Here is a 24,332-nt window from a genome sequence, read left to right as displayed (position 1 = left end):
TGGTAAAGCAAATCTTTCTACTCAAAAAGCATATCACTTCAAAGTCTCAATGCTGAGTCCTCTGCATGTGCCATGAGTCCTGCTACTCTTATACTCAGCTGATTAGAATATGACATGGTCATGGGTTCAATCTTCCTATGGTTTGTTAGCTGGAGCTATTTTATCTCTTGACTAAAATTCTAACCATATTTTAGGCCTCATAAAGGAAAATAAGTGAAAGACTATAAAGACAGAACAAAGAGCGTACATTCATCACTCCAACAGAAGGTCTCTCCTTTTAGACACAATCCATTTGTGGACACCTGTGTTTTGTTGCCTTCATTTCTCAATAAACAAATAAACATATTAGGAAATAAAGTATAGGTTTCCATTAGCACAGATGGATAGCCTGGAGCAGATGATTATAAGTCTAAAACCTAGATTTGCATACCAGATTTGCCACTAACTAGTTGTGTGACCTTAAGCAAGTCTCATTTTTTCTAGATCTTGATTCTCTGGATCTACAAAAGAAGGACAAAAATTCTCACTTTCACAGGATTAATGAGGATGATAGAGTGTGTGTTTGGGCATGCAAGGGTGTGTATGAAAAGATATAAATGGCAATACATGGAAAGGGTAGGAGGTATCTGACACAGTAAACCTAGAAACTGTCTATACTAGAGAAACTACTTCATAGCACATGCCTCACTGCTACCATATCAGTGACGTCAGTGTCTTTCATTCAACACTCATTATAAAAGTTCTGGGGTCAGTAATGGGCACTGAAGATATAAATGTGAATAAGACAAGATCCTTCTCCTCGAGCAGGTCATAATCTGGTAGGGAAGCCAGATGAGCACAAGACTTCAATTATAATATAAAACAATGAAACAGATATACAGCAAATAACTTAGTGGGAAGAAAACAGGTTTTAGAATCTAACAGAACTGGATTCAAACCCAAACTTCACAAGTATCTATTTTGAGCTTTGGCAAGTTTCTAAATCTCCCTAAATATCACTTTCTTTAATTCGTAAAATAGAGATAACACGACACACAAAGGGTTACTCTGAGGATTAAATAATGTAATGTACATAAAGTACTAGTATATTTTCCCACCTTTCTATATGAACTCAATATATACTGGTTTATAACGATGATAAGGAGAAAGAAAGTACAGGAAAAAGTATGGGAGCTCAGAGGGCAATACATTCAGAGTAGTACCAGAAGCTGAAATTTGATTCTGCAAATTTAAGTCAGAGTTCTGTGAAGATGTTTTCAAAAGACAAGCAATTACAAAACAAGAAAGACGAAGATAAATTGTGAAACTCTATAAGATCAAAGCATCACAGTAAGTTCGCAAAATGTAAATCTATTCCACAAATCATGCTTTCTGGTTTTATTAATAAAATTAATAGAATATATTTGAAATTGACCATATGATAAAGGAGTTAAAGATTTTCCATCTTCCAATCATTCAACTTGAAGCCATACTTAAGTTCTGAAAACTGTGCGAACTCATATTCAGCCAAATTCTATAGGCAATTCATTTTAGAGATGAACAGCCCTTCACCTACATCACAATAAATAACATTTAATTACTCTGTGATGAAAAGATATAAGAAGGCACAAAAGAGCTTATGTGTTATGAAGAAAACACTCTAAAACCTTTCCCCTGCAAAACACTGATAATTGAGCTCATTTCCCCAGTTATACTCTTTCCCATAGTATCATCTTTAAGAGACGGAAAGAGTTTTATCCAAAACAACTTGGGTCCATTTAAGTTCTTACTTAATAAAAATGGTATTATGCAATTATTCAAAGATGTTTTTAAAGACATTTCAACAGGAATTTTTATTTGAGCAAATAATGTGTTCTTACACAATATGCTAAAAAAGAAAACAGTCTACAGACATTTCCTACTCAAAAAATTTTCTAGAAAAAAAGTCTGGAATTTTGTTTTGTAAGAAATAGCATAGGAGACTAAGTTATTTTCTTTTAATCCGTCTACTTCTTTACAAACAAAATAAATTCACAGTATAAAAAACAATTTTGGGGGGCTTCCCTGCAATGGTTAAGAAGCTGCCTGCCAATGCAGGGGACATGGGTTCGATCCCTGGTCAGGGAAGATCCCACATGCTGTGGAGCAACTAAACCCATGCGCCACAACTACTGAGTCTGCAATCTAGAGCCCGTGAGCGACAACTACTGAGCCTATGTGCCACAGCTACTGAAGCCTGTGCGCCTAGAGCCTGTGCTCTGCAACAAGAGAAGTCACCACAATGAGCAGCCCGACCACCGCAACAAAGAGTAGCCCCTGCTCACTGCAACTAGAGAAAGCCTGCATGCAGCAACAAAGACGCAACACAGCCAAAAATAAAAATAAAAATAAAATAGAGGAGGAACCAAGATGGCAGAGTAGAAGGACGTGCTCTCACTCCCTCTTGTGAGAACACCAGAATCACAACTAGCTGCTGGACAATCATCGACAGGAAGACACTGGAACTCACCAAAACAGATATCCCACATCCAAAGACAAAGGAGAAGCCACAATGAGACAGTAGGAGGGGCACAATCACAGTAAAATCAAATCCCATAACTGCTGGGTGGGTGACTCACAGACTGGAGAACACGTATACCACAGAAGTCCACCCACTGGAGTGAAGGTTCTGAGCCCCAAGTCAGGCTTCCCAACCTGGGGGTCAGGCAACGGGAGGAGGAATTCCTAGAGAATCAGACTTTGAAGCCTAGTGGGAATTGACTGCAGGACTTCAACAGGACTAGGGGAAACAGAGACTGCACTCTTGGAGGGCACACACAAAGCAGTGTGCGCATCGGGACCCAGGGGAAGGAGCAGTGACCCCAGGGGAGACTGAACCAGACCTACCTGCTAGTGTTGGAGGGCCTCCTGCAGATGCGGGGGGTGGCTGTGGCTCAATGTGAAGACAAGGACACTGGCAGCAGAAGTTCTGGGAAGTACTCCTTGGCAAGAGCCCTTCCAGAGTCTGTCATTAGCCCCACCAAAGAGCCCAGGTAGGCTCCAGTGTTGGGTTGCCTCAGGCCAAACAACGAACAGGGAGGGAACCCAGCCCCACCCATCAACAGTCAAGTGGATTAAAGTTTTACTGAGCTCTGCCCACCAGAGCAACAGCCAGCTCTACCCACCACCAGTCTCTCCCATCAGGAAACTTCCACAAGCCTCTTAGATAGCCTCATCCACCAGACGGCAGACAGCAGAAGCAAGAACTACAATCCTGTAGCCTGTGGAACAAAAACCACATTCACAGAAAGACAGACAAGATGAAAAGGCAGAGGGCTATGTACCAGATGAAGGAACAAGATAAAACCCCAGAAAAACAACTAAATGAAGTGGAGATAGGTAACCTTCCAGAAAAAGAATTCAGAATAATGATATTGAAGATGATCCAGGACCTCAGAAAAAGAATGGAGGCAAAGATCGAGAAGATGCAAGAAATGTTTAACAAAGATCTAGAAGAATTAAAGAACAAACAAACAGAGATGAGTAATACAATAACTGAAATGAAAAATACACTAGAAGGAATCAATAGCAGAATAACTGAGGCAGAAGAATGCATAAGTGAACTGGAAGACAGAATGGTGGAATTCACTGCTGTGGAACAGAATAAAGAAAAAAGAATGGAAAGAAATGAAGGCAGCCTAAGAGACCTCTGGGACAACATTAAATGCAACAACATTCGCATTATACGGGTCCTAGAAGGAGAAGAGAGACAGAAAGGACCAGAGAAAATATCTGAAGAGATTATAGTTGAAAACTTCCCTATCATGGGAAAGGAAATAGCCACCCAAGTCCAGGAAGCACAGTGAGTCCCAGACAGGATAAAACCAAGGAGGAAACACGCTGAGACACATAGTAATCAAATTGGCAAAAATTAAAAGACAAAGAAAAATTATTGAAAGCAGCAAGGGAAAAACGAAAAATAACATACAACAGAACTCGCATAAGGTTAACAGCTGATTTCTCAGCAGAAACTCTGCAAGCCAGAAGGGGCTGGCATGATATACTTAGTGATGAAAGGGAAGGACCTACAACCAAGATTACTCTGGCGGGCAAGGATCTCATTCAGATTCGATGGAGAAATCAAAAGCTTTACAGACAAGCAAAAGCTAAGAGAATTCAGCACCACCAAACCAGCTCTACAACAAATGCTAAAGGAACTTCTCTAAGTGGGAAACACAAGAGAAGAAAAGGACCTACAAAAACAAACCCAAAACAATTAAGAAAATGGTAATACGAACATACATATCGATTATTATCTTAAATGTGAATGGATTCAATGCTCCAACCTAAAGACACAGACTGGCTGAATGGATACAAAAACAAGACCCATATATATGCTGTCTACAAGAGACCCACTTCAGACCTAGGGACACATACAGACTGAAAGTGAGGGGATGGAAAAAGATATTCTATGCAAATGGAAATCAAAAGAAAGCTGGAGTAGCTATACACTCCTATCAGATAAAATAGACTTTAAAATAAAGAATGTTACAAGAGACAAGGAAGGACACTACATAATGATCAAGGGATCAATCCAAGAAGAAGATATGACAATTATAAATATATATGCACCCAACATAGGAGCACCGCAATACATAAGACAACCGCTAAGAGCCATAAAAGAGGAAATCGACAGTAACACAATAATAGTGAGGGACTTTAACACCTCACTTACACCAATGGACAGATCATCCAAAATTAAAATAAATAAGGAAACAGAAGCTTTAAATGACACAATAGACCAGATAGATTTAATTGATATTTATAGGACATTCCATCCAAAAACAGCAGATTACACTTTCTTCTCAAGTGCGCATGGAACATTCTCCAGAAAAGATAACATCTTGGGTCACAAATCAAGCCTCAGTAAATTTAAGAAAACTGAAATCATATCAAGCATCTTTTCTGACCACAACGCTATGAGATTAGAAATCAATTACAGGGAAAAAAACGTAAAAAACACAAACACATGGAGGCTAAACAATACCTTCCTAAATAACTAAGAGATCACTGAAGAAATCAAAGAGGAAATCAAAATATACCTAGAGACAAATGACAATGAAAACACGATGATCCAAAACCTATGGGATGCAGCAAAAGGAGTATTAAGAGGGAAGTTTATAGCTATACAAGCCTACCTCAAGAAACAAGAAAAATCTCAAATAAACAATCTAACCTTACACCTAAAGGAACCAGAGAAAGAAGAACAAACAAAACCCAAAGTTAACAGAAGGAAAGAAATCATAAAGATCAGAGCAGAAATAAATGAAATACAAACAAAGAAATCAATGGCAAGGATCAATAAAGTAAAAGCTGGCTCTTTGAGAAGATAAACAAAATTGATAAACAATTAGCCGGACTCATCACAAAAAAGAGGGAGAGGACTCAAATCAATAAAATTAGAAATGAAAAAGGAGAAGTTACAACAGACACCGCAGAAATAAAAAGCATCCTAAGAGACTACTACAAGCAATTCTATGCCAATAAAATGGACAACCTGGAAGAAATGGACAAATTCTTAGAAAGGTATAACTTTCCAAGACTGAACCATGAAGAAACAGAAAATATGAAAAGACCAATCACAAGTAATGAAATTGAAACTGTGATTACAAATCTTCCAACAAACAAAAGTCCAGGACCAAATGGCTTCACAGGTGAATTCTATCAAACATTTAGAGAAGAGCTAACACCCATCCTTCTCAAACACTTCCAAAAAAATTGCAGAGGAAGGAACACTCCCAATCTCATTCTATGAGGCCATCATCACCCCGATACCAAAACCAGACAAAGATACTACAAAAAAAGAAAATTATAGACCAATATCACTGATGAATATAGATTCAAAAATCCTCAACAGAATACTAGCAAACAGAATCCAACAACACATTAAAAGGATCATACACCATGATCAAGTGGAATTTATCCCAGGGATGAAAGGATTCTTCAATATACACAAATCAATCAATGTGATATACCATATTAACAAATTGAAGAATAAAAACCATATAATCATCTCAATAGATGCAGAAAAAGCTTTTGAAAAAATTCAACATCAATTTATGATAAAACCTCCCCAGAAAGTGGGCACAGAGGGAACCTACCTTAACACAATAAAGGCCGTATATGACAAACCCACAGCAAACATCATTCTCAAAGGAGAAAACCTGAAAGCATTTCCTCTAAGATCAGGAACGAGACAAGGATGTCCACTCTCACCACTTTTATTCAACATAGTTTTGGAAGTCCTAGCCACAGCAATCAGAGAAGAAAAAGAAATAAAAGGAATACAAATTGGAAAAGAAGAAGTAAAACTGTCACTGTTTGCAGATGACATGATACTATACATAGAAAATCCTAAGAAAACTACGAGAAAACTACTAAAGCTAATCAATGAATTTGGTAAAGTTGCAGGATACAAAATTAATGCACAGAAATTTCTTGCATTCCTATACACTAATGGTGAAAAATCTGAAAGAGAAATTAAGGAAACACTACCATTTACCACTGCTACAAAAAGAATAAAATACCTGGGAATAAACCTATCTAGGGAGACAAAAGACCTGTATGCAGAAAACTATAAGGCACTGATGAAATAAATTAAAGATGATACCAACAGATGGAGAGATATATCATGTTCTTGGATTGGAAGAATCAACATTGTGAAAATGACTACACTACCCAAAGCAATCTACAGATTCAATGCAATCTCTATCAAATTACCAATGGCATTGTTTACAGAAATAGAACAAATCATCTTAAAATTTGTATGGAGACACAAAAGACCCCGAATAGCCAAAGCAGTCTTGAGGGAAAAAAAACGGAGCTGGAGGAATCAGACTCCCTGACTTCAGACTATACTACCAATCTACAGTAATCAAGACAATATGGTACTGGCACAAAAACAGAAATATAGATCAATGGGACAAGATAGAAAGCCCAGAGATAAACCCACGTACCTATGGTCAACTAATCTATGACAAAGGAGGCAAAGATATACAATGGAGAAAAGACAGTCTCTTCAATAAGTGGTGCTGGGAAAACTGGACAGCTACATGTGAAAGAATGAAATTAGAACACTCCCTAACACCATACACAAAAGTAAAGTCAAAATGGATTCTAGGCCTAAATGTAGGACCGGCCACTATAAAACTCTTAGAGGAAAACATAGGAAGAACACTCTATGACATAAATCACAGCAAGATCTTTTTTGATCCACCTCCTAGAGTAATGGAAATAGAAGCAAAAATAAACAAATGGGACCTAATGAAACGTCAAAGCTTTTGCACAGCAAAGGAAACCATAAACAAAACTAAAAGACAACCCTCAGAATGGGAGAAAATATTTGCAAACGAATCAACAGACAAAGGATTAATCTCCAAAACATATAAACAGCTCATGTAGCTCATATTAAAGAAACAAACAACGCAATCCAAAAATGGGCAGAAGGGGCTTCCCTGGTGGCACAGTGGTTGAGAATCTGCCTGCCGATGCAGGGGACACAGGTTCGTGCCCCGGTCCTGGAAGATCCCACATGCCGTGGAGTGGCTGGGCCCGTGAGCCATGGCTGCTGAGCCTGCACGTCCGGAGCCTGTGCTCCGCAACGGGAAAGGCCACAACAGTGAGAGGCCCGCGTACTGCAAAAAAAAAACCAAAAACAAAAATGGGCAGAAGACCTAAATAGACATTTCTCCAAAGAAGACATACAGATGGCCAAGAAGCACATGAAAAGTTGCTCAACATCACTAATTATTAGAGAAATGCAAATCAAAACTTCAATGAGGTATGACCTCACACCAGTTAGAACGGGCATCATCAGAAAATCTACAAACAACAAATGCTGGAGAGGGTGTGGAGAAAAGCGAACCCTCTTGCACTGTTGGTGGGAATGTAAATTGATATAGCCACTACGGAGAACAGTATGGAGGTTCCTTAAAAAACTAAAAATAGAATTACTGTATGACCCAGCAATCCCACTACTGGGCATATACCCAGAGAAAACCATAATTCAAAAAGACACATGCACCCCACTGTTCACTGCAGCACTATTTACAATAGCCAGGTCATGGATGCACCCTAAATGCCCATCGACAGACGAATGGATAAAGAAGTTGTGGTACATATATACAATGGAATATTACTCAGCCATAAAAAGGAACGAAATTGAGTCATTCGTTGAGACGTGGATGGATCTAGAGAGTGTCATACAGAGTGAAGTAAGTCAGAAAGAGAAAAAAGAAATATCGTATATTAACGCACGTATGTGGAACTAGAAAAATGGTACAGATGAACTGGTTTGCAGGGCAGAAGTTCAGACACAGATGTAGAGAACAAATGTATGGACACCAACGAGGGAAAATCACGGTGGGGTGGGGATGGTGGTGTGCTGAATTGGGCGATTGGGATTGACGTGTATACACTGATGTGTATAAAACTGACGACTAATAAGAACCTGCTGTATAAAAAAAAAAAACTAATACTAAACTTTCTTTGGGTTATTTGTATGGAAATATGTTAATGTAAATGTTTCAGACATTACATGAAATTCCTAAGGATCTTATATGTTCTGGTATAATGTTATAAGTCATAATTCTAATTATTACTTTAAAATGTATATCTCAGAAATAACTAAATATTACTTTAAAATGTATATCTCAGAAATAACTAAATAACTAAATTTCCTTGTCAATTGCATTATGAACTTCCATCAAATCTTTAACCGTGGTCATTTTTAAGTCTTTTGTCATTTACAGACAATTCTGGGTATACTCTGATGCTTTTGCAAAAATGTTCCTATAAAAGGGTTTCATCTTCAAGGAATTCATGGAAAAGACTCTGACAAGTACAGGTTTCTGGTAACTGACTATACTGCTGAACTGAATTAGTGAGCATTTTCAGAACTCTAATGGAAAACTGATGAATTCATAAAGATCAAGATAAAAAAATTAATTACATGGGACTGAGTGAACTGATGAGGATGATTATAACTTTTGTGACTTTCTGTTTGAATAAAAAAAATGTTAAAAAGAAAAAAAGAATGGATGTCGAATTTTATTAGAGGTGTCTTTTTTATTACTTTACTGTTTACTAACAGATTTCCCAATATTGACTACATTTCTACAAAATCAGTGTCATTTTTTATACTTTTAATGTAATGTGGGACTCCGTTTGATACTAATTTATATTTACATCAATATTCAAAAGTGACTGTTTTTAGTGCTATCTTTGCTAGATTTTATCAGTGTTATTGTGGCTTTATAAAGAGAACTGGAAAACTTTCTGTGTGAACTAGAACAACTTTAGTAGCAGATCCTCTTGAAAATGGGAAAAAATTTACCCATGAAATAATGTGGGCCTGGAGCAATTTTTAAAGAAGTAGCTCTCTGGTAACTTTGTTTTGGCTTTCAAATTTATTTTGAAAATGGAGATAACCCAAAGGTATATCTGCGATTATTTACTTTTCTCATTCCGAATTTTATATTTCTGTATCATCCCTTTTTTCCTTTATTCAGCTAGCATAGTTTAGTCTACCGTTTTTGTTTTCCCTTCCAAAGAAGCAGCTCTTATAATTTCCGACTATATTTTCCCTTTTAATATATTAATATCAGTGTTAACTTTATTAAGTCTGTTTTCCATAGGTGTATTTCATTGTTTCCTTTTTTTTTTTTTTTTTTTTTTTGTGGTACGCAAGTCTCTCACTGTTGTGGCCTCTCCCGTTGCAGAGCACAGGCTCTAGACGCGCAGGCTCAGCGGCCATGGCTCACTAGCCCAGCTGCTCCGCGACCGGGGCACGAACCCGTGTCCTCTGCATCGGCAGGCGGACTCTCAACCACTGCGCCACCAGGGAAGCCCTCACTGTTTCCTTTTAATACTCTTAAGTATTTAGTTTTTATTCTTTTTCAGTTATTCAAGATGTTTTCTCATAAATTTGGCTTTGGCCAACTCCCATAGACATGAATATACATTGATCTCATTATGTTATTTCCTAGATAATATGTAACTGTTTTCAAGTTCCTCTTTGATACAATAAAGTATCCAGAGTTGCAAAAAAATAATAAAATAAAATAAATTTAAAAATAAACAAATAAAAATAAAAAACAATTTTTGAAAAACTTTTGCCAATTTATAGCCCCACTCCCCTACAGAGAAGTTGGGGGTTGAGGCTGAAAGTTCCAACCTCTAATCATGCTTTGGTTTTTTTGGTGACTAGTCCCCATCCTGGAGGCAACTAGGGGCCGGACAAAAGTTGTCTCATTATAAAAGAAGATGTTCTTATCACTCACATTACTCAGGAAAACTACAAAGGATTTAGGAGCTTCGTGCCAGGAACTGGGACAAAGACCAAATATAGATTTCTTATAACACAATTACTCTGTAAGGAGAGAATATGCTAGTTATGGGCTGTATTGTACCCCTCCCCCATTCATATGCTGAAGCCCTAATCCCCAATGTGACTGTATTTATAGTTGGGGCCTTTAAGCAGGTAATTAAGGTTAAATGAGGTTCTAAGGGTGGGGCCCTAGTCAGATAGAACTGGTGTCCTTATAAGAGGAGAAAAGAGACACTCTCTCTGCATGCACACAAAGGAAAGGCCATGTGAGGACACAACAAGAAGGCAGCCATGTACAAGCCAGGAAGACAGCTAGCACCTTAATTTTGGACTTCCAGCACCCAGAACTGAGAACATAAATTCGGTGTCCCAAAGCTGCCAATATGTCTATTTGAGGGCCAAATCAGGGCAAGCAGCATTTCACCTGTACTCCACACTCCAAGACTGAATGCATCCACGCTATTCTAATTCTGTTCCCCTTCCCACCTGAAAGTAGTTTAACTTCTTTGGAGCTAAAAGAATCCTACCAACATCACTTACTAGTTGCATAGCCTTGGGTAAGTAATTTAAGCCTCTGCACTTGAGTTTATTTGTAAAATATCCCCATTCCTATTTTCATGCCATCCTTAAATGTCTTTTGTGTTGCTTTGGGGGACTCTCGGTTATTTATTTTCTCTACTTCAAAAAACAATTATACATAATTGTCCTGCACAGAGTCTGGCACATAGCAGGCACTTAATGTTAGCTTCTCCACACCCTTTCCATGAATGTCTCAATTTTCCAAAATAATCATAGTCAAAACTACCCAAGTGTTCCCTTACAGACATTTGTTTTCCGTATTTCTATACTATAGAAGAGACTGCACAACTGATTTCTACAGAAGCATCCACAGAAAAATCTTAGTTTATGTTGGATAACAAAAATAAGTTATTTTTCATCAATGCAAACAGTTTGAAAAGTACCAAAAGTACAATCTGTTAAAAATTATTACAGGGTAGGGACTTCCCTGGTGGCGCAGTGGTTAAGAATCCGCCTGCCAATGCAGGGGACCCAGGGGTGATCCCTGGTCTAGGAAGATCCCACATGCCGCGGAGCAACAACTATCGAGCCTGCGCTCTAGAGCCCGTGTGCCACAACTACTGAAGCCCACAGGCCTAGAGCCCATGCTCTGCAACAAGAGAAGCCACTGCAATGAGAAGCCTGCACACTGCAACGAAGAGTAGCCCCCGCTCGCTGCAACTAGAGAAAGCCCACGCGCAGCAAGGACGACCCAACACAGCCAAAAATAAATAAATAAATTTATATTAAAAAAATTATTACAGGGTAAAAAAGCTCTAGCCAATGCAGGTAGGGTAAGAGGCAATAATCATTTTTAAGGAGAGCCACTTTTCACAGTTTAATGAGGTAGCATGAATTTTGGAAATTTGTTACTAAACGGTGTGAGTCAGATATGGGAATGAATCCAAAGTATTACTAGCCTGTTTAAAAGACTGAAATCTCCTCAAAAAGGAATCTAGCACATGACATATTTTGACATTCAATGCAGCCCTGTAGTGAGACTGTTGTAATATCAATTTGAACAGCATGCATCCAAGTTAGTTTTGTTTCTAAGAATGAAATTGTTGAAATAAACTCTATAGGTATGTGGATGGGATGAGAAGACAGAAATAGAAAAGAAGCATAACTCAAACATCAAATTATTTTCATTGTGAAGATATATCTAGATGCAAGAAATGCTTTAAAAGGCTGTAACCAGCAGATTTTAAATACAGCTGAAGCACTTAAAATCTAAGTTTGATATTAAAACACGTGGAGTTTTTTTGTTTGTTTCTGGCAGAAGTGCTCAGAAAATACTGCTAAAATCAGCTCACAAAGGTTCTTTGTAGGCTGTATATCCAGTGTGCTAAGACTATAATACTCCATTCATTTTAAACATTAGCTACCCTTGTAATGCAAAAACAATGTAAAAGTAAATTACTGTGAGTTCCCCAAAGCGACACACAAAACATTTAAGGATGACATGAAAATGGCAATTCACTGAGTAATATGAGTTAATGGAGAATTGACCAAGATGAAAATAAAAACAAAATATAGTGAAGCCACTGATTCTAATTTTCTTCATCACTGAATTCCAAAATAAAATGAACAAACTTCCTTTTAAGAAAATCATGTATGGAATCCAAAAAAAAAAAAAGGTTCCGATGAACCAAGAGGCAGGACAGGAATAAGGACGCAGATGTAGAGAACGGACTTGAGGACATGGGGAGGGGGAAGGGTAAGCTGGCATGAAGTGAGAGAGTGGCATGGACATATATACACTACCAAATGTAAAACAGATAGCTAGTGGGAAGCAGCCGCATAGCACAGGGAGATCAGCTTGGTGCTTTGTGACCACCTAGAGGGATGGGATAGGGAGGGTGGGAGGGAGGGAGACGCAAGAGGGAAGAGATGTGGGGGCGTATGTATATGTATAGCTGATTCACTTTGTTATAAAGCAGAAACTAACACACCATTGTGGAGCAATTATACTCCAATAAAGATGTTAAAAAAAAAAGAAAATCATATGATTCTACTTTCTTGCAAAAATATCAAGTCAGCTTTCTCAATCATACAAGGCATATAAAGATATCCAACTTGAGAATATTATATCTTTCGGTAACCTTTCTTGCTTTCAGAGTGTGTGTCCTTGGTTGGATTATTTAGTACATTGAGTCACAGACTGTTCCAAAATAGCTGTAGATTTCCCGTAAAACAATTAAGAAACTGCAATTTATGCTTGGAAACTTAATAAATAAATACTGTAAGCGAAGAGTAATATATCTTGACCAGTGAGGTTTTGATATAGTTTTCTGCTTGTGCAGGAGTATAAAGACAAAGATAATTCCAACACCATGCACAGTATCAGAGTGATTATCAGATCATCTGGCTTTGAGAGCCAGAGAGTATCTATCACATGGTAGCAACAGTTTAACAATGTGTTCTCTGAAAAGTCATTATTTGAATGAGAATATATGAAAAACATTCCTTGAATCTTTCTGAACTTTCTAAAGCTTTGGGAAATTAAAAAGTTAAAATCCCAAGTTAGGTAACAAAAGAATTCAAAATCTCCATAAATCTCCTAATAATGGGTTAGCAGGTTATAAGTGTATATTTTTCTGGCCTAAAACGTCCCTCAACTTAATTAAGTGAAGTATAAAGTATACTCAACTCATCATAGTCTAACTGTTGAAAAAGGCCACTGTTCCAGATCTAACTTTTAATTAGATAAAATTTTAAGTAAAAATCCAAATTTTAGGGCTTCCCTGGTGGTGCAGTGGTTGAGAGTCCACCCGCCGATGCAGGGGACACGGGTTCATTCCCAGGTCCGGGAAGATCCCACATGCCGTGGAGCGGCTAGGCCTGTGAGCCACGGCTGCTGGGCCTGTGCATCTGGAGCCTGTGCCCCGCAACGGGAGAGGCCACAACAGTGAGAGGCCCGCGTACCACAAAAATAAATAAATAAATAAATAAATCCAAATTTTAAAAAGATACAACCTGGAAGACACTTTAGGGACTCCCTTTTTGCAAGTCTGATAGGTTTTGGGGAAGGTTTTTTCATCTCTCACTTTTCAATATGTAAAAATATCTTATGTTCCTATGCGTAAAAACATGATTTTATTTTCACAGGGAAAATGCATAACTTGTGAAATTACAACTTGAAAAATCCCATTTTTCATTTTCTCTCAATCTACTTCTTAAATGTTCATTCAGTTTTTCATAACCAGTGCAATTTTAGTAAAACATTTTCATCAAAAAGATGGGCGAGTAAGAGTAAGGTCAAGAATTAAGGTAGTGGGCTTCCCTAGTGGCGCAGTGGTTAAAAATCCGGCTGCCAATGCAGGGGGACACGGGTTCGAACCCTGGTCCAGGAAGATCCCACATGCCGCGGAGCAACTAAGCCCGTGCGCCACAACTACTGAGCCTGCACTCTAGAGCCCGCGAGCCACAACTACTGAAGCCCGAGTGCCTAGAGCCCGTGCTCTGCAACAAGAGAAGCCACCGCAGTGAGAAGCCCGTGCCCCTCAACGAAGAGTAGCCCCCGCTCACCGTAACCAGAGAAAGCCCGCATGCAACAAAGACCCACCGCAGCCAAAAATAAACAAATAAATAAATATATAAAATTTTTAAAAAAGGTTGAAAATAAAAAAAAAAAGACAAAAGTCATTATTAGGGAAAGAGGACAATGATAAAAGGTTCAACTCACCAGGAAGATACAACAATTCTAAATTTGAATTCACCTAATAGAATATAGCATCAAAATTTACAACACAGGGGCTTCCCTGGTGGCGCAGTGGTTGAGAGTCCGCCTGCCGATGCAGCGGACATGGGTTCGTGCCCTGGTCCAGGAAGATCCCACATGCCGCAGAGCGGCTGGGCCCGTGAGCCATGGCCGCTGAGCCTGCACATCCGGAGCCCGTTCTCCGCAACGGTAGAGGCCACAACAGTGAGAGGCCCGCGTACCGGGGGGAAAAAAAAATTACAACATAAAAATAGATAAAGATACACAGATATATGAATAAATCCAATATTATATTGAGAGATTTCAAAGCAACTGTTCATAACTGATATTTCAAGCAAACAAAAACAAGACATTCAATAAGATAGAAGATTTTAACAATAAAATTAAGAAATAAAATATAGGGGGATATGTATAAAATTCAGCATCTGGCAATTAGCGAATACATATTTTTTCATAAGCCACTTATCATAATTAAGCCAAGAAATAAGTCACAACAAATTCCAAACAATGGGCATCACAGACCACATTCTCAACCCAGAAATTAGGTCAAACTTTAGCAACAAAAATGTAAGATTTGTACACAATTAGAAGTTAAGGCACACAGTTCTAAATAACTCGGGTCAAAATAAGAGAAAACTGAAAAATGCTCAGAACTACTAGAACTAATAAGTGAATTTTAGCAAGGTCACAGGTTAAAGGTCAAAATCAATACTCTATTATATACTTGGAAAACACAGAAAGTTGAATTTTTTTAAAGTTCATGTAGTCCCCAGATTGCAGTTTTATGAAAGATGCCAAAATATTCCTTGCATGGTCATTTCAACACAGGCTTTTGGCAGAAGTCTAAGGACATAATGTTAAATAGATATCTATGTCCACTTAGCAAACAACGAAAGAAATATTGAAGACAACATGTTGTAAGACTCACAAACCTCCTGAGATTTTTTTTTTTTTTTTTTGCAGTACTAGGGCCTCTCACTGTTGTGGCCTCTCCTGCTGCGGAGCACAGGCTCCGGACGCGCAGGCTCAGCGGCCGTGGCTCACGGGCCCAGCCTCTCCGCGGCAGTGGGATCTTCCCGGACCGGGGCTCGAACCCGTGTTCCCTGCATCGGCAGGCAGACTCTCAACCACTGCGCCACCACAGAAGCCCTACTGCGCCACCAGGGAAGCCCAGATCTTTTGTTTTCATTAATTCAGAAAGTATTTATTGATGTCACAATGTATATACTTGTTCTGCATGTGGCCTAGAAATAATCATGAATATCTCATCTTTAGATGATCCTTAGGTATTCATATATGATTTATATATCCATTTGGTTCTAAGGAAAAATTATGCTTACTGTCAATTCAATCTCTGAGGTATATAAATATGTGTGTGTGTGTGTGTGTATATATATATATATATAAAATTCTGTTTTCAACTACTATTTTTATGAGATTTAGATTTTCACCTATACCAAGGGGAGGATATACAGTTAAAAAGAAAAAAATTCAATAAAAATATTTTGTGGGTCTAAAAAAAAAAGTTCATGTACTGAGAGGGACTTAGAGGTAAGTTTGACAAAATACATACAAGACCTATTCTAAAAAATTTTTTTAAAAGAAATCACAGAGGGCCTAAATAAATAGGAAAATACATATGTTCATCATTTGGAAGTCTCAATATTGTTACTATGTCAATTTCCCTCAAACTAATGTATAGCTTTAATGCAATCTCAACCAAAACTCAAGCAGGCTTTTTTTAAAAATTGAAAGTGACAAATGGATTCAAAATTATATGGAAATGCAAAGAATTTAGAATAGCTAAAACAATTTGGATAAGGAATAGAGGTGTAAGACTTGCACTAATTGATTTCAAGTCTTGCTTTACTTTAAAGCTACAGTAATCATGACAGTGTGGTTTTGGCAAAAGGATAGATACAGATCAATGGAACAGAACAGATAATACAGAAATAGACCCACATACATAGGGTCAATTACTTTTCTACAAAAGTACAAGGCAATTTAATGGTGAAAGGAATGTCTACTTCAACTGAACGTTCTTATGAAAAAAGTGAACATTGACCCTCTCTCATATGTAACACCTGATTTGAAATGGATCACAGATCTAAATGCAAGAACTAAAACCATAAAGCTTCCAGAAAAAAAAAAAACCCAAAACAACACAGGAAAAATCTTGGTGATCTTGGGGTAGACAAATATTTCTTAGGATTTAAAAAGCATGCACCATAAGAGAAAAAAATGTATAAACTGGACTTTAACAAATTTAAAACCTTTTGGTCTTTGAAACACATTGTTAAGAAAAAAAAAGGTAAGCCACAGAATGAGAGAAAATACTTGCAATACACGTATCTGACAAAGTTCTCGAACCCAGAGTATATCTATCTCTCTGTACATATGTTAGAGTAATAAATAATGAAGATGTGTTTTATAGGTATGGCGATAGACAAACTGACCAAGAAACAGAAAATGTCGCTTCTCAAAAGATTCTTGTATATTTGGAACTCTACATGACAGAGGTGGCAAGATAGATCAGTGGGGATCAAACTGATTATCCATAAAAGAAAAGAAAATCTGGATCCCTACTTTGAACCACACATAAAATTTAATTCCAAATGGGCTGAAGATTTAAAAGTCAAGAAGCAAAACTTTCAGAAGAAAACATAAATGCCTTTCTGCCTTGGGGTAGGAAAGGATTTCTTGAGACATACGCAAGAGCTGACCATAAAGAAAAAGACTGATAAATTGGACAACATTGAAATTAAAATTTAAATTCATCACAAGATATCTTAAGTGAGAAGACAAACCACAGAAAGATATAACCGAAAAGGACTAGTAGGCAGATAATAATTTTAAATTATTAAGAAAAAGACAAATAATCCTACAAAACTAAAACAGGCAAAAGACATGAAGAGGTATTTCACAGCAGAGGATCTACTTGACCTCACTGACATCCTAAAAATATAAACCAAGATCACAATGAGGTATCATTTGTATCCATTATCTTTTTTTTGTAAATTTTTATTGGAGTATAGTTAATTTACAGTGTTGTATATCCATTATCTTTTGCTATGTTTAACAACGTAACTCCAAAACTTAGCAACTTAAAAAATCATTTAGTATTTTTCATGATTCTGTGAATTAGGTTGGGCAGTTCTGCTCTGGGCTAGCTTGGCTCTTAAGCTAGGCAGGTCTGAGCTGAGATGCCTTGTTTTGGTCCAGCTAGTCCTCTATGCCCCAGTACGTTAGCCTGGGCTTTTCCCACATGGTGGGCTCTGGGTTCAAAAGAGCAGTAAGAGAAGACAGGACCCAATGTACAAGTGCTTTTCAAGTCTCTCCTTGTGTCACACTTGCTGATGTCCCTTTGGCCAGAGCAAGTCACAAAGCCAAGTACAGAGTCAAGGGATGGAATAAGAGACTCTAGAAGTAAAATCATATTGCAGAGGGGTATGCATACGATGATGAGAAGAATCTATAATCCACTACATCACTCTTTACATGCATTCTTTGGCAAGAATTAGGAAGGACGACAATAGCAGAGTTTGGGAAACAACTTGTAAAGCTGAATACTGGCATACCCTTGTTAGAATTCTATGCCTAGGTACATAGCCAAAAGAACCTCTTGCACATGTGAAGAGCCAATATGTACAATAATATTTTTAGCAACATTGGTCTTAATAGCAAAAGCTATAAACTACTCAAATGTCCACTGTCAGGAGAACAGATAAATAAATTAAGGTACAATGAAATATTACACAGCTGTGAAAATAAATTTTTCATTTACTCATTTAACAAATATTTACTGAGTACATACTATGTGCCAGGCACAGTGTGAGATGCTAGAGACACAGCAGTAAACAGACAAATATTCAAACATATTATCAGATAGTAGTAAGTACTACAAATGAAAAATAAAGAAATTTGGTATGTGTGCATATGTATGTGTCTGTGCACAATATTTAACAGGGTGGATAGAGAAGCTTTATCTGAGAATCTGACATTAGAAAAGGACCATGGAAAAATATGGGTAAGAGCACTGTAGGGAAAGAAAAAAAAAAAGTGCAAAGACTTTGAGGCAGGAGTCTGTCTGGCATGTTCCACTTACCAATAGTTATTAAGGTTACTGATAAATTCAAACACTTAAGTTTCTAAAACTTACAGTTTCATAGATATAGAAATACTATAGATATTCTCTGATTATTTTAAAAAATTAAAGAAAATTCCTCTGCCCCATAGAAGCAGTACTAAAAGCTCCTCTAGGGAATCCCCTGGCAGTCCAGTAGTTAGGACTCCATGTTCTCATTGCCAAGGGCCCAGGTTCGATCCCTGGGTGGGGAACTAAGATCCCACATCCGCATGCCACATGGTGCGGGGCCCCCCTCAAAAAAAAAAACAACTAAACATGCAATTATCATACAGCTATCAATCATACTCTGTACTATCTCTGCAACTTCCTATAATTACTTTAAAGTAAAAATTGAAAAATATGTATAAAAAATAATATCTCCTCTAAATAGATCTTAAAAACTTATAAGGAGCAGAAGAATCTTGTATATTCGCTTGATTAAACGCTTTTCAAATGTGGTGACCTGAAAGTTTCTGGAAGGAACCAGACTCAAATGATGAGTTTAGGGCTTCCCTGGTGGCGCAGTGGTTGAGAATCCGCCTGCCGATGCAGGGGACATGGGTTCGTGCCCCGGTCTGGGAAGATCCCACATGCCGTGGAGTGGCTAGGCCCGTGAGCCATGGCCACTGAGCCTGTGCATCCGGAGCCTGTGCTCCGCAACGGGAGAGGCCACAACAGTGAGAGGCCCGCGTACCGCAAAAAAAAAACAAACAATGATGAGGTTAGAAGTAGCTAGTCAGATCAACCAATTCAACCTTACTGGACTTTATCTCTCCTCATATAGACCAGAGAGTGGCATTTGACAGACCTGACCATTTCTTAAGAGAATTCTTAATAAGCAAAGACTTCCGCATGCTCTAACATATAAAATTTTTAAAAAATGAAAAATCTTGCTCCCCTCTGTCCCTCATCTGTCTAGTACTCTCTAGGTGGAACCACTTTTATGAGTTCTGTGTACCCCATCATTCTTTCTTTAAACACTCCTTAGTCTCCTTTGCCAGCTCTCTTTTACCTGACCTGGGACCTCTCCTCTTCCCTGTTTCCCCCAAGTGACTTATCTAGCTGCACGGTTTAAAATACTAGCTTGAATTTGTATTTTTCGTCCTGACCTCTAGATTGGAACACCTAATAGCAGCACTTAGATGATTCCCAGGCACCTCAAATTCAACACGCGCTTTTTTCTCCCTCCCCAGCCCTCTTCCTGTAACAAACTTGGCCCTCCCAAAACCTTCCCTCTCCCACTACTTGGCACAACCATCCACCAAGTTACTGAATCCAGAGGCACAGCCATCCTTGACTCTTCTCAATTCCTTACACCTCACATCTAATCCAGGACCAATCCTGTTCCAGATATATGTAGTATCCACCCACTGCTCTCCACTTTTTTGCCACCACTCTGGTCCAGGCCATTTTCATCTCTCGCTTGGACTACTCAATGGACTCCTAACGTCTCTCTCCATTTCTACTCTTGTCCCCTTCAATTCATCCTTCACACATGAGCAAGAGTAAACTACTTATAAATCATACTACTCTACTTGTAACTGTAGAATGACTTCCTAATTACACTCAAAATCAAATCCAAACTCATTTTCATGGCCTGCAAAGTTCTACATAACTTGGACCATGAATGTTTCTTATCTCATCTCATGTCACTATATTCTAGGTGTACGATACTAGAGTCTTAAACAAGCATATATCCACATTAAATCTCTCTCAGACCCTTGATTGTTTCCTTCATAACATTTATGACACTGTGCTTATTCTTCCTTTTTTTTTTTTTTATGGTACGCAGGCCTCTCACTGTTGTGGCCTCTCCTGTTGTGGAGCACAGGCTCCGGATGCGCAGGCTCAGCAGCCATGGCTCATGGGCCCAGCCGCTCCGCGGCATGTGGGATCCTCCCAGACCAGGGCACGAACCCGTGTCCCCTGCATTAGCAGGTGGACTCCCAACCACTGCGCCATCAGGGAAGCCCTTATTCTTTCATTTTTGTATTATTTTTTTCTCTCTGTCAGGCTCCTAACTAAAATATCTATTAGTTTTTGTTCCCCACTGTTTTTCCCAGAACCTGGTAAAAGGCTTAAGACACAAGATGTTTGTTCACTGATTGGATGAATGAACAGATAAATATGACAATAGATATCACTGCAAAATAATCTGCTCATGCAAAGAAAGTAAGTGCTAGAAGACATTGTTAAATATCAAACCCCCAAATTTCAATTCTCAAATTCTGTGTTGTGGCTTACACATATAATGTAAACTGTTAATAACACAAAAAGGTTGAGATAATGGCCTACAAGAATGACTCATTTGGTTAAGAATCCCGCATATGTTGTATAACATTCACGAAATGTGAATATATACATATACATATATTTACTGAAACTTCATTAATAATGAGCAAACAATAATCAAGTAAGCAGGAACACAAAGATATGCTTTCGAAAGAGGGCTGGAAAAAGTTCTTAGTAACTGCGGCCATATGATAATGATGACACAACAATCATGGTTAACTATATGCCAGGCACTGTTCTAAATGCTTTACTTAAATCTATTCACTTAACCCTAACAATAAAGGTGTGTACTAACTTCAATATCTAGGAGGAAACTGAGATAATAAGAGGTTAAATAACTAGACTAGCCCAAGGGTTGCACAGTAGTAGACCTGGAATTTGAACTAAGGCAATCTAAATTCATAGCCTAGGCTCTTAACACTATCTACGTAGTCCTTCCAGGAAAATCTATAAAGACCAAGGTTTTATTAATGAACCTCTAGAACAAGAGAAAACACCACGGTGACCTACTAAGAAGATTTTTTTATTTCTGGAACACTGACAAACTCTTTAAATTATAGTCAGAGACTAAACAAGTTTTGTGAAATCAATGGAAGCAAAAGGATTCTCACCAAGACAAAAAATAAACTCTTCTACAGTGGCTATTTACCTAGAATGAAATAATTATATTAAAATTACAAACAGCTTGGGAAAATTTTTTATCAGGAGCAAAGAAATTATTATAGTTTCCTCCTATCATTAGCAATGACACTCACTCAGTAGAGACATGTGTTACAAAGATCCTCTGTCTTTTCCACTTGCCAGAAAGAAGACACCTTGATACCTGATAGTAATGAAGCATGAACTCAGAATAACTATTCTGAAGAACAGAACTAACTTTTTTCTATCCTTATTCCATTCCACCACAAATTTTGCCAAGCATAGTTTTTGTTTTCCTAGAATTTACAAGACTGAAAATCAGGTAAAAAGGGAAAAAAATGTACATACACATACAGATCCCTTTAATACATAAGAAAACCATTTTCATGCAAACCAAGAAATACTGCGAAACCAAATAAAGATGCCTGGAGACAACCTTAGCAGAAAGAAAGAACACTTGGGACCTCAGTTCCAGTTCAGGCTCTGGCGCTACCTAAGCCATATGACCTCAGGCAAGCCAATTACTGATTGTTTCTGGGCCCTAATTTTCTCCTCTGTTAGATGAGAAGAATCTAACTCTGTGTTCACAGAGGTTGCTTCTAATTCTAAATATTGCTTTCAATAGGTTTCAGTGAAATAATATAAGTAAGTAAGGCTTTAGTTAACTATATGTAAGTGCCCAAAAGTTCAACTTCCTCTGCACGTGGAAATTCTTAAGTAACAATACCTGATGGCCAAAAAGGATCAAATTTAAACTCCCAAATGCAAAACTAAACTCATTCTGAAGTCACCTACTTATAAACCAAGGTGACTAATACAGTGGATTACAGTTTCAAACTATTCCTGATTAGCTGTTATTGCGTTCAAAAGGAGGGCAAAGATCATCTCAGGAAAGTGTGTGACAAATTTCAGATAAATAACACACTTAATATAAAACATCAAATTTTGAAATGATGCAAAGTAACAGTATTCTGCACTGATATACTTCCTGCTTTCAGAGTAAAATGACAATATCACCATATTTTCATTTACATAGTGATTTCACATTTACTATCTCCCTTCATCGCTGTAAAAATCCTATGAAGTGAGCAGTACTTTAATCAACACAATTCAGATCAGCTCAGAAAGTTAGGTAACTTGCCAACCTATGCTCAATAAGTGTTGGAGCCAAGATTCCAATCTAGGTCTTCTGATTTAAAGTTTAATGATGTTTGCAATCCTAAAAACTGGTAATTCAAGCCAAAGGCAGGAAGAAGTTGGAAAGTGAGAAAGTTTGGATAATCAGTCCCTGGATAACTGGACTGAACAAAAAGAATATAAGACCAGGTGTGGCAGTTATAAAGTAAAAAAGCAAATTTACCAGCTGTTAAAAATAGTAACATCTAATTTATATAATTCCACATTTCAAAAATTTTTTGCCTCGCTTCAAAGACAAGTGTGAAAAAAATTTCTAACTCAAAAATAAGAACAATATGTAAATAAACAACAAATTGATTAAACTAGCTCTAAAGCATTAAATTGCTAAAAGGTATTAAAACATTTACTGAAGTATTTCAGAAACTTGGTTATTCTGGACTGTGAATCAAGGAATTAAACTATATTAATCAAGTAGGATATATTCCTCAAAGGAAAAAAAAATGCTCCAGTGTTTTAAAATAATACAGGCAAATAAGTAAAATATAAAAGATTTCTACTGTAGAGTCATTTCACACGTACACAAATTGGCCACATTTGTCACATTTGTCTGGGTACCACCACCTCTTCCAAAGGTCAATAAAAAAATAATCTATAATGCATAAAATGTTGCCTAGTAAATAGCAGTTTCTTACTATCATCATTTATGCTAAGAATACACAACGAAAATCAGGGCTAATGATAATACAATTAATAGGTAGTAGCAGAACATTAAATTCTCTATCATTACAACATTAGAAATACTTGTACGAACTTCTCCAAAGGATCAGTGCAATCTGTCTACAGAATTTCTGACAAGCCCCAAAGGAGAACTGAAAGACATTAAAGTTAGGAAAAGGAGCTATGTTATCAAGACAGGTAAACAGTGCCAGAGCCTATATGAGAGTTTTGCATGAATTTGCAGGAAAACAAAAGACAACAGTGCAAAACTTACTGGAGGTCACAAATAATCTTAAGCAGCGTGACACAGGGTCACATACGGCTTACTGAAAGTTTAGAGATTAAGCTAACCTTCATGTTTTATTGCAAATACCTCCACTGTAAAGAAATTCAGGGGGTCAGGGATTTGGAAAAGGCAGAGCACGCTATTCTTCATGAAAGTAGTGGGAAATAACGTGAAGGTCCTCTGCAAGAGATCTACGGAGGGAAGGCCCCATTCCCTTGGCCACCAACGCTTTAGAAGGCACTTGCATGTCTGAATTTTGTTTAGAAATGGTTACAAAACAGAATCATGTGCTAGTGGTTGGCGGGGTGGGGGGGGCAAGAAACCAACGGACAAATGCTGAGAAACAGCTTGGTCATCAGCAAGGAAGACCTTCCTCGTTTACTCTAAGGTCCTAGACACCCAGAGAGGAAGAGGAGATGGGTACTCTACAGAAGCTCAGAACGGCTTCCAAGTTCGCCTTGATGAGAGGGAATGGTTGGGAGTCCAGTACGGGTGGCCAACTACGGGGAGG

The 24,332-nt window shown here is 37.9% G+C and overlaps 1 protein-coding gene across 2 annotated transcripts in view; it reads right to left on the bottom strand.

The window, feature by feature from the left end:
- VMP1 (vacuole membrane protein 1) overlaps positions 1-24,332 on the bottom strand; it is a 130,278-nt gene that overhangs the window by 105,622 nt on the left and 324 nt on the right. The gene's annotated exons all lie outside the window — the stretch shown is intronic.

This window comes from Pseudorca crassidens, chromosome 19, assembly GCF_039906515.1.
Source record: "Pseudorca crassidens isolate mPseCra1 chromosome 19, mPseCra1.hap1, whole genome shotgun sequence".
Lineage (NCBI taxonomy): Eukaryota > Metazoa > Chordata > Mammalia > Artiodactyla > Delphinidae > Pseudorca > Pseudorca crassidens.
This window is presented reverse-complemented; position numbering and strand designations above follow the sequence as displayed.